The sequence below is a fragment of the Mus pahari genome, chromosome X (genome assembly GCF_900095145.1).
Source record: "Mus pahari chromosome X, PAHARI_EIJ_v1.1, whole genome shotgun sequence".
NCBI lineage: Eukaryota > Metazoa > Chordata > Mammalia > Rodentia > Muridae > Mus > Mus pahari.
The window spans coordinates 30768646-30779499 of record NC_034613.1 but is presented as its reverse complement, the minus strand read 5'-3'; the positions used below and the strand labels follow the sequence as shown (position 1 = coordinate 30779499).

The window sequence follows — 10854 nt, the reverse complement described above, 5'->3', positions numbered from 1 at the left end:
TGAGCCACCATGTGGTTGCTGGGATTTGAACCCCAGACCTTCGGAAGAGCAGTCGGGTGCTCTTACCCACTGAGCCATCTCACCAGCCCAATGGGATGGTTGTTAAATCATATTTTCAGAGAATAATTTTGATCAAATGAAGAGAATGAGAGAAAAATGCCAAAGTTTTCAGAAACAAAATAGAGTCAGATAAACCCTAACAGAAGGAAAAAATAGATAAAATCAAAGGTTTTAAAGCAAGTGTTTTTACACATGAGTTCTGGTAACTATTACAAAAGACAATTGATAATAAAAAATTGCACACATACCACAAAATCATATAAGAAAATATGCCCGCCAGCTGTCTGTTCAATATAAGCACATTACTGTTGTTGTTAATGAATGATCCTTCTCACCTTTTTTTTTCATTTTCTTTATTCTTCTCTCACACAAACCCTTCCCTCCTCTCCTCTGAGTTTTCCCCCTGCCACCTTCCCACTCTCCCAGATCCACTCCTCCTCCATTTCCCCATAGAAAAGATCAGGCCTTCCAAATACGGTACATCAAGTTGGAATAAGACATTCCCTCATGGCTTGAAGAGGCAATCCGGTAGGTGAGAGTCAGATACACCCCAACTCCCACTGTTAGGAACTCCACAATAACACCAAGCTACACAACCATAATACATATGTGGAGGATCTAGTTTAGACCCACACAGGCTCTGTGATTACTCCTTCAGTCTCTATGAACCTCAATGAGTCCTGTTTAGTTGATTCTATAAGCTGTGTTCTCCTGGTGTCAGGGTCCAGCCTTGACACAGGATCAGAGTTCTCAACTGGAAGGGATATCTGGAAGATACATAGTAAATATACACAGACTACTTTTGGGGTACAAGCTGACGGGCAATTTTTTAAGGCTTAAAGTTTCCCTCTTTTCTCTCTCATTCTCTGCTCTCTTTTTCTCTCACTCATTCGCTCACAGCTTGAGGCTGCACACACTCTGCATTCTCTTGTGCTCTCTGCTTTTCTCCTGTGCTCTTTTTTTTCTTGAACTCTCACACTCATGCACACCTCTGTGCATTCCTCTTTTACTCTTACGCACACTCTTCACACATCTCACAAACACACACCACATGTACTCTCCTTTCACTCACACACTCTCCAAACACACCTTACATTCTCTGTTCTCACTCTTCACATTCTCTCTTCAATCACTCTTCACGTTCTCTTCTCATGCTCTCTCTCTCATTCTTCACTCACTCTCCACATTCACCTCACATTCCCCTCACTTGCTCTCTACACGCTCTGTACTTGCTCTCCTGCCTTTCTCTTGCCCCAATCTTTTATTGATACTCCAAAAGCAGGTTTAAAAAAAGAGACATTGTATAATCATTGCCAAATCAAATTCAAAAGAATAACCACGTCCCACAAAGAATCAAGAATTATGATTGTTCCCCAAAGTTGCAAGCTTCCCTATTCCCAGGCCTATAGCCAAAATAATAATAATTGCAAACTTATCACTATTTAAACTTTAATTAATTTTAGTTCAGTGCTCAAAACTCCAAGGCCAGCTACCTGCATTTTCTTGTAAAGCTCTAATGATAAATAACATGGGCAAAGCTGCCAGACAGTGGCCAGAAAGAAACAGGTTAACCCTTAACTCAATAGTCCCGCTAGCTGTCTGCCTTTGCACACTGCACACAATGACTCCCCTAAGAGTCCCAGTGTTTTGACTTAGTTTTACTAATATAATATTTTACATATCCTATACTTGCTCATCCAGGATCCACTCTCAAATGTTGTGCAAAACTTATCTCATAGCTTCAATAGGTTTTTATTTTCTTTCTTGGGGTCCCAGTGTTGGCTCTATTTAATTTTCTAATAATTTCTTCAAACTTTCTTTGCAAGTCAAGCATTAATCTGGAACTACCATTGTGCAGTTACTACATTGTTTCCAAGATGCGAACACACAGCATGCACCTGGGCCATTAGGTCTATGCTGTGCTGTGTACCATGCCTCAAATTTTAATTGTTTAAGGTGGGGGGAGGGTATAGGGGACATTCAGGATAGCATTTGAAATGTAAATGAAGAGAATATCTAATAAAATAAGTTTAAAAAAAAGAATCATTACATCAAGAAACATCTAATTTCACAGAATTCACCAGAGCAGAAGGAGAAAGAAGTTAAAAAGTCAGATATAATAAAATAATTATGCACACCAAGACCAAATGAAAAGCAGTGACACACAAATGAAATCTATACAGCCATTGTCCAGAGTTAAGGTTAGGAGAAATGGGAACAACTATTTTTTACAAAGAGCTGCCTCAGGCTACTGAGATGTCTCCATCCTGGCCTACTCCAGGTACTCCCTGTCATTGTATGCTGCCCCCAGCATCCTGCAACTAATTCCTCTGGTGCTTCATCTCCATATTACTTAATGTTTGACTGTGGATCCCTGTATCTGTTCCCATCAGCTTCTATAAGAAGCTTCTTTCACATTTGTCTTTTAAGAATATCTTTGTCTCATTTGCAAATTCAACTGGAATAATAAAAAAAAAAACCTAGGATAGCAAAAACCATTCTCAACAGTAAAAGAACCTCTGGTGGAATCACCATGCCTGACCTTAAGCTGTACGATAGAGCAATTGTGATTTAAAAAACAAAACAAAACAAAACAAAAAAAAAACTGCATGGTACTAGTGGGGCAACAGACAGGTAGATCAATGGAATAGAATTGAAGACCCAGAAATGAACCCACACACATATGGTCACTTGATCTTTGACAAGGGAGCTAAAACAATCCAGTGGAAAAATGACAGCATTTTCAACAAATGGTGCTGGCACAACTGGCAGTTATCATGTAGAAGAATGAGAATNGATCCATTCTTATCTCCTTGTACAAAGCTCAAGTCTAAGTGGATCAAGGAACTCGACATAAAACCAGAGACACTGAAACTTATAGAGGAGAAAGTGGGGTAAAAGCCTCAAAGATATGGGCACAGGGAAAAAAATTCCAGAATAGAACTGCAATGGCTTGTGCTGTAAAATCAAGTATTGGGACCTCATAAAATTGCAAAGCTTCTGTAAGGCAAAAGACACTGTCAACAAGACAAAAAGGCCATCAACAGATTGGGAAAGGATTTTTACAAATCCTAATTCTGATAGGGGACTGATATCCAATATATACAAAAAGCTCAAGAAGCTGGACTCCAGAAATTCAAATAACCCATTAAAAATGGGGTACAGAGCTAAACAAAGAATTCTCAACTGAGGAATACCAAATGGCTGAGAAACACCTGAAAAGAATGTTCAACATCCTTAATCATCAGGTAAATGCAAATCAAAACAACCTTGAGATTCCATCTCACACCAGTCAGAATGGCTAAGATCAAAAATTCAGGAGACAGCAGATGCTGGCAAGGATGTGGAGAAAGAGGAACACTCCTCCATTGCTGGTGGGATTGCAAGCTTGTACAACCACTCTGGAAATCAGTCTGGCGGTTCCTCAGAAAACTGGACATAATAATACTTGAAGATCCAGTAATACCTCTCCTGGGCAGAAGGTGTTCTAACTGGTAATAAGGACACATGCTCCACTATATTCATAGCAGCCTTATTTATAATAGCCAGAAGCTGGAAAGTACCCAGACGTCCCTCAATAGACGAATGGATACAGAANTNGTGGTACATTTACACAATGGAGTACTACTCAGCTATTAAAAACAATGAATTTATGAAATTCTTGGGCAAATGTATATATCTGGAGGATATCATCCTTAGTGAGGTAACCCAATCACTAAAGAAGTCTCTAGATATGCACTCACTGATAAGTGGTTATTAGCCCAGAAACTTAAAATACCCATGATACAATTTGCAAAACACGAGAAAACCAAGAAGAACATGTGGATACTTCATTCCTCCTTAGAATAGGGAACAAAATACCCATGAAAAGAATTACAGAGACAAAGTTTGGAGCTAAGATGAAAGGGTGCAGTATCCAGAGACTACTCCTCCCCCAAGGGATCCATCCCATCATCAGCCACCAAACATAGACACTATTGCATATGCCAGCAAGATTTTGCTGAAGGGACCCTCCTTCTGAGGCTATGCCAGTGCCTGGCAAATACAGAAGTGGATGCTCACAGTTATCTATAGGATTGAACACAGGGCCCTCAATGGAGGAGCTAGAGAAAGAACCCAAGGAGCTGAAGGGGTCTGCAACTCTATAGGTGGAACAACAATATGAAGTAACCAGTACCCCCAGAGCTCATGTCTCTAGTTGCATATGTAGCAGAAGATGGCCTAATCAGCCATCATTGGGAAGAGAGGCCCCTAGGTCTTGCAAACTTTATATGCCCCAGTACAGGGGAATTCCAGGGCCAAGAAGTGGGAGTGGGTGGGTAGGGGAGCAGGGCGAGCAGAGGGTATAGGAAACTTTCGGGCTAGCATTTGAAATGTAAATAAAGAAAATATCTAATAAAAAAACAGTTTAAAAAAAGAAAAGTATCTTTGCCTCAACCTTTTCATATACATATATATACATACATACATATATATATGTATGTATATATATTCTAAGTTTACTGTAGCATATGCACTCTTATTGCAGTATTATACAAAATAAACATCATTATTCTTTCTCTCATTTTTTTCTTCATTTGACACTACGCACTGGGATTGGTTCAATTATTAATTGACTGATCTTCATGAGTTACTGGCCCTCAACACAGACGCTTCACCTTGCAGTAAATGGGAATTCATACAGAGACCCAAAATCTCAGAAGTGTTCAAAAAGTGACAGAGCTTGGGGTGTTCATCTCTAAATGGTATACATTTATCACAACCCACCTCTCAGTGATCTATGTGGAATAGAAGGTAAAATTTTTAAGAGAGTGGTGGGTGGTCTCAAGGAAATATAATCTTCCAGATACAATAAGACAGATATACATATACACAGAAACTATGACACTATGCACAAGACCTTCACCAGTTCAAACCTCCAAAATCCCAGCTCAGAGAATGGCATGTGGGCACCAAGAAACTATTTGGAGCTGGTACCTGATGGAAAGGGGACGTCGTTTTTTTCAAACAAAGTATCATGTAGTAGTTGCTAACCACTAAACAGATTCTATTGTTCATGTACTTATTGTTTCGAGATATGCTTATTCAGATAGTTCCCACTTACCTTGAATCAGTGCTACTTGTCCCCTGGAGGCTTTTGTCTTATTCATTTTTTTTTCAATTTGTCTGTTTTGATATTCATCTTTTTATCTTTTGTTTTCGTTCTGGCTTTTTAAGAGAAAGACATACTCAGAGTGTAGGTGGAGGATCTGAAAAGAGTTGGAGGTTAAGAGGAATACATGGAAAAATTACAAGTAATTTCTTATGAATAAAAGTTAAATACCCAAATGAATGCTGGATTACTTCTATCATAATTAAGACTTTTTGATTGTTTTGTCTAATGAAGGGCCAAGCATCAGCAAAATTAGAAAATGAAATGAAATACAAGTTCTGTCACATGTGAACTTTATAACCTGGAACAAGTCTCTCTCCCTCTTTCTCTCTTCCATTTTAATTATTTTAATCTTCAAAATCAATATACAATTTGCAAAACACATGAAACTCAGGAAGAAGGAAGACCAAAGTGTGGATACTTTTTCCCTCCTTAGAATGGGGAAAAAATACCCGTGGAAGGAGTTACAGACAAAGTTTGGAGCTGAGATGAAAGGTTAAACCATCCAGAGACTGCCTTCCCAGGGATCCATCCCATAATCAGACACCAAACGCAGACACTATTGCATACGCCAGCAAGATTTTGCTGAAAGGACCCTGATAGAGCAGCCTCTTGTGAGGCTATGCCAGTGCCTGGCAAATACAGAAGTGGATGCTCACAGTCATCTATTGGATGGAACACAGGGTCCCCAATGGAGGAGCTAGAGAAAGTACCCAAGGAGCTGAAGGGGTCTGCAACCCTNTAGGTGGAACAACAATATGAANTAACCAGTACCCCCAGAGCTCGTGTCTCTAGCTGCATATGTAGGAGAAGATGGCCTAATCGGCCATCATTGGGAGGAGAGGCCCTTGGTCTTGCGAAGATCATCATGCCCTAGTACAGGGGAACGCCAGGGCCAGAAGTGGGAGTAGGTGGGTAGGGGAGCAAGGGTGTGGGGAGGGTATAGGGGACTTTCCGGATAGCATTTGAAATGTGAATGAAGAAAATATCTAATAAAAAATGGGGGAAAAAGAAAAAAAAAGAAAATCAAACAAACAATCAAACACCCCTTGGATATCTTAGGTGAGTTAATGAGTCCACTTTTGCTTCACTTAGTTAATGTGAAAATCATAACAGACATCAATTTAGCATAGTGTCACTATCCCTGCTGTATTAGCCCCATCAGCAGTTCTCAAACTTTTCTGCACATATCATTTACCTACAGAGCTTTAAGAATCTCAAAAATGTCAGTTGCTGTTTCGAGCTTCTCAGAAGACGGTTATATGAGGCTCCTGTCTGCAAGCACAACAGTATCCTAATACTGTCATGGATTGGTTCTTGCCTATGGGGTGGTCTCAAGTTGTGCTGGTCATTAGTTGACTATTTCCTCAACCTCTGCTCCACCTTCCTCACTGCATTTCTTGTAGACAGATGCAGAGACCACAACCTAGCATTAGAGAAAGTTCAAGAAGTCTTGTGGAAAGTTAGGGGAAGGACTGAGGGACCAGAGGGGGATACGAATTCCACAGGAAGACCAAGAGAGTCAACTAATGTGGACCCTTGGGGGCTCGTAGAGAATGAACCACCAATCAAAGAGCATACATGGTCTGGACATGTTTAGCAGACGTGGACCTTGGTCTCCATGTAGGTTCCCCAACAACAGAGCACTGGAGAGGGGTGGTGTTGTCTACATGTGCTATGTCTCTGTCTGGACTGCATTGTCTGGCCTCAGTGGGATGTAAAGTGAATAAATAAATTAATTAATTGGGACTAAAGAATGTCAAAATGCCTAAGTTATACCACCCAAGATTCCAGATATGAAACTCAGAGGTCAGTACTTTATAAATTCCCAGGTCGTTCCAATAATTAGCCACCATTAACAACCATGTTCTACAGAGCAAATCACCAGGTGACATTTGGTGTCAGGGTAATATTTGTTGATCTTATTTGTTCAGTGTTCATTTTTGTTTGTTCAGGTGGTTCATTTGAGACAAGATCTTAAAATATAGATTGGTTCATCCACTTGCCATTCTTACTATGTAGGCGTAGCTTTTTTCAAATTGTGGCCATCCTCCTGCCTCAGTTCTAGAAATATGGGCATATACCATTATATCCAGCTTAACATTTTCTTTACACACACACACACACACACACACACACACACACACACACACATATATATATATATATATATATATATATATATATATATATATATATATATGTATGAAAGGTGTGATTATTAAGAATGTTCCCAGTTCCCAGTTTTTTTGAATCTAGAGCTTTCACTGTTGCTTCCTTCTGAAGGAGAATCCTTCTGTAAGCCTTGCTTTTTTGCCTGAAGGCTGAAAGAGAACAGTGGAGCAGCCAATATACGGGACTACCATTTGCGCATGACTAAAGACCATGGTGATTTTTAAAGCATGTTCAGCATTCCACATCCATAAATTAGGAATTCGGACTTTTCAACAGATGCTTCTTAGTGTGTCTCCCGTTCTTCTCTTCTGGAGAGAGATGAGGAAAATCTTTTATTTTTTAAATTAGATATTTTTTTTATTTACATTTCAAATGCTATCCCAAAAGTTCCCTGTACCCTTCCCCCGCCCTGCTCCCCTACCCACCCACTCCCCCTTCTTGGCCCTGGTGTTCCCCTGTACTGAGGCATATAAAGTTTCGAAGACCAAGGGGCCTCTCTTCACAAAAAGTACCCTTGGAGCTGAAGGAAGATCTATTTCAAGTGGCATGTTCTCTTAGGAGGTTGTCACTGCTGGAAAGGCCAGCTTAGCATTTTTCCAAGCTTAATGGGATACCCAAATTCCCTGAAGAAACTTTTGTTTTGAAGAACTATTTTTTTAAGATAGGCTCTAAAATTTTAACCATAGTGTCTCGAATTCAACAGTGCTAGGGCACAAAAATCTAAATGTGTTTTGAACATGCCAACGCGATTTCAATTCCTGAGCCTACTTTAAAACTAACAGCAAAAAGCAATAGTGCCACAAGCGGTTTATAAAACTGTCATGAATACTTAAAACAGTAAATGCATTGAGGTTTGGGGAAAGAAACACTAAAGTTTCTACATATATAATCTTAATTCTATTTCCATATGTTATGCAGTGTTTACAATTTAGTAAGCCAGTTTTAACCATAATCTACATGTATACATTAAAATGCTTATGCTTCTATTATGTGATCAAATATAATTCGAGTAAATTAGACTAGAATCCTATAAGCATCATAGACATTGATCATTAGAATGTACAGCTGATTTTTAAAATTTTTTTAATTAGATATTTTCTTCATTTACATTTCAAATGCTATCCCAAAAGTCCCTTATACCCTCCCCCCACCTTGCTCCCCTAACCACTCACTCCCACTTCATGGCCCTGGTGTTCCCCTGTACTGAGGCATATAAAGTTTGCAAGACCAAGGGGCCTCTCTTCCCAATGATGGCTGACTAGGCCATCTTCTGCTACATATGCAGCTAGAGACACAAGCTCTGGGGTGTTAGTTAGTTCATATTGTTGTTCCACCTATAGGGTTGCAGACCCCTTCAGCTCCTTGGGTACTTTCTCTAGCTCCTTCATTAGGGGCCTTGTGTTCCATCCAATAAATGACTGTGTGCATACACTTCTGTATTTGCCAGGCACTGGCATAGCCTCAAACGAATGCACAGCTGAGATCTGAAGCATCTAGTACACATTTCCAAATATAAATAGGCTTTCTTCCTGGAAAATAAAAAGCAGAACTTCATATATTAAAATGATAAATGCATTGTTAGAAAGAAAGCTAATAAAATGCAACATATTGATATTTTAAACTGACAGGAACTTGGTAGCACCACATGATGCCTTTTTTAAGGGAATAAAAAATTAGTTTATTCTAGAGCTGAATGTGGCACAGGAGCACACAGATCCAGACTGCTGAAGGTACATATTTCAATGTAGAATCCTTTCATAAAACTATTTCAGTTCCAGAACAAAAGAAAATAACAAATCAAAGCATTTTTATGAAGAAATTGGTGTAAATATCAGATAAGTGGGTTACACCAATGTAGGAGAATTTCTGTATAGGCCTTGGAGGTTTTCTGATGATATTTTTAGTGTTTTAAATACATTTTTAATAAAACATAGAATTATAACAATTATCCCCTTCTTTCTCTCTCCCTCTATCCCCTTACAGGTACCCTTCTCATGTCATTCTTATTTTCAAATTGATAACCTCCTTTACTTTGATGGCTGTACAAATATATAAGGCAACCTGCTGAGTCCAATTTTTTTATGTGTATATTATTTGAAGGCTGACATCTTTGTATTGGGTAACCAGTAAGGAGGCTTATCCCTGGGAGAAGCTAATTCTCCCTCTTTCAGCAGTCATTAGTTGTCTGTAATTATTTTTTTGCCTTAGAGTGGTACCCTGTGAAATTTTTCCCTTCTACCTTTGCATGTCTTTTGATATTGTCATTGTTCAGTCTAGTTTATGTACACATTTCTAGGACAGAGTGTCCCAGAAAATTTCTGATATTCTGGCTCATATAATCTCCCTGTTTTCCCTTGTCCATATTCCCTGATCCAAAGATGCATGAGCTGTGACATAGATGTGTCCATTTGAACTTGGCTCCCCAAGATCTGCCAATCTATTTCTTGTGTCCAATTGTGGTTTTCTATGACAGTCTTTATCTGCTGTGGAAAGAAGTTTCTTTGATGGAAGGTGAGAGCTAAACTACACTTCTCTTTGGACATATGAACAAATGTTTAGTCTATACTTAGGAATTATACAGCTTCCACTTTTAATTATAATAGAACTGCTTTGACACTGTTTTCTCTAGTATCCTATAAAGAAACTTTCAGACTGGGTTTTCTCTCTTTTAGGAAACTTTTTAAAATCTTTCCCAATTCTTGATTCTGGCCCATTTAACAACCACTTACAGTTTGCCCTGGTAGAAACAAATCTGATGTCACTTGAGACTCTTTTTTCTTTCTCTGTAACATTATTTGAGAACTTTCTCTCTAATTACATCTTCCAGTCCTAACCTACTGTTAATGTGTACGGTCAATTAACAAAGAAATATATAACAAAACTCTGAAGTTTCTGTAATTCTTTTCTACTTTCTGGAGCAATTGAAAAATGACTGATCTTTAAATGAGTCAATTATTGTTCCTTCTGAAGTCCACACTATTTGCAACAGTACCTTGTTAAAAATGCTTCTAGACAATTTTGCTGTGGAAAAAAACACTGCTCAAAGAATAGACTGTTAAAAGATTTGATCCTAAAATGTAAATGTTCCTGAGAAATACTTTAATAATTTAGTGAAAAGGGGCTTTTTGAAGTAAATCAGGTCAGGGAGAGTCCAGGGAGAAAGGCTGATCAGTATACAGTAAGTTACAGTTAAATAAGAACAAAAAGTTTGGAATGCTATTACACAATAAGGTCTTCATAGGTAACAGGAGTGTAGGCACCATTCCAAAAGCTAAAAGAAAGGATTTTGAAATATTTCACCATAAATAAATGGCAAATGTTTCAGCAGATATGCTTAATCTGATGTAAACATCACACACACACACACACACACACACACATATACATATATATATATATATATATATATATACATATATATATATATATATATACATATATATATATATGTATATATATATATATGT

At 38.5% G+C, this 10854-nt stretch overlaps 1 pseudogene; it reads right to left on the bottom strand.

Moving 5' to 3' along the window:
• Positions 1–7476: 7476 nt before the first annotated feature.
• LOC110313777 overlaps positions 7477–10854 on the bottom strand; it is a 9003-nt pseudogene continuing 5625 nt past the window's right edge.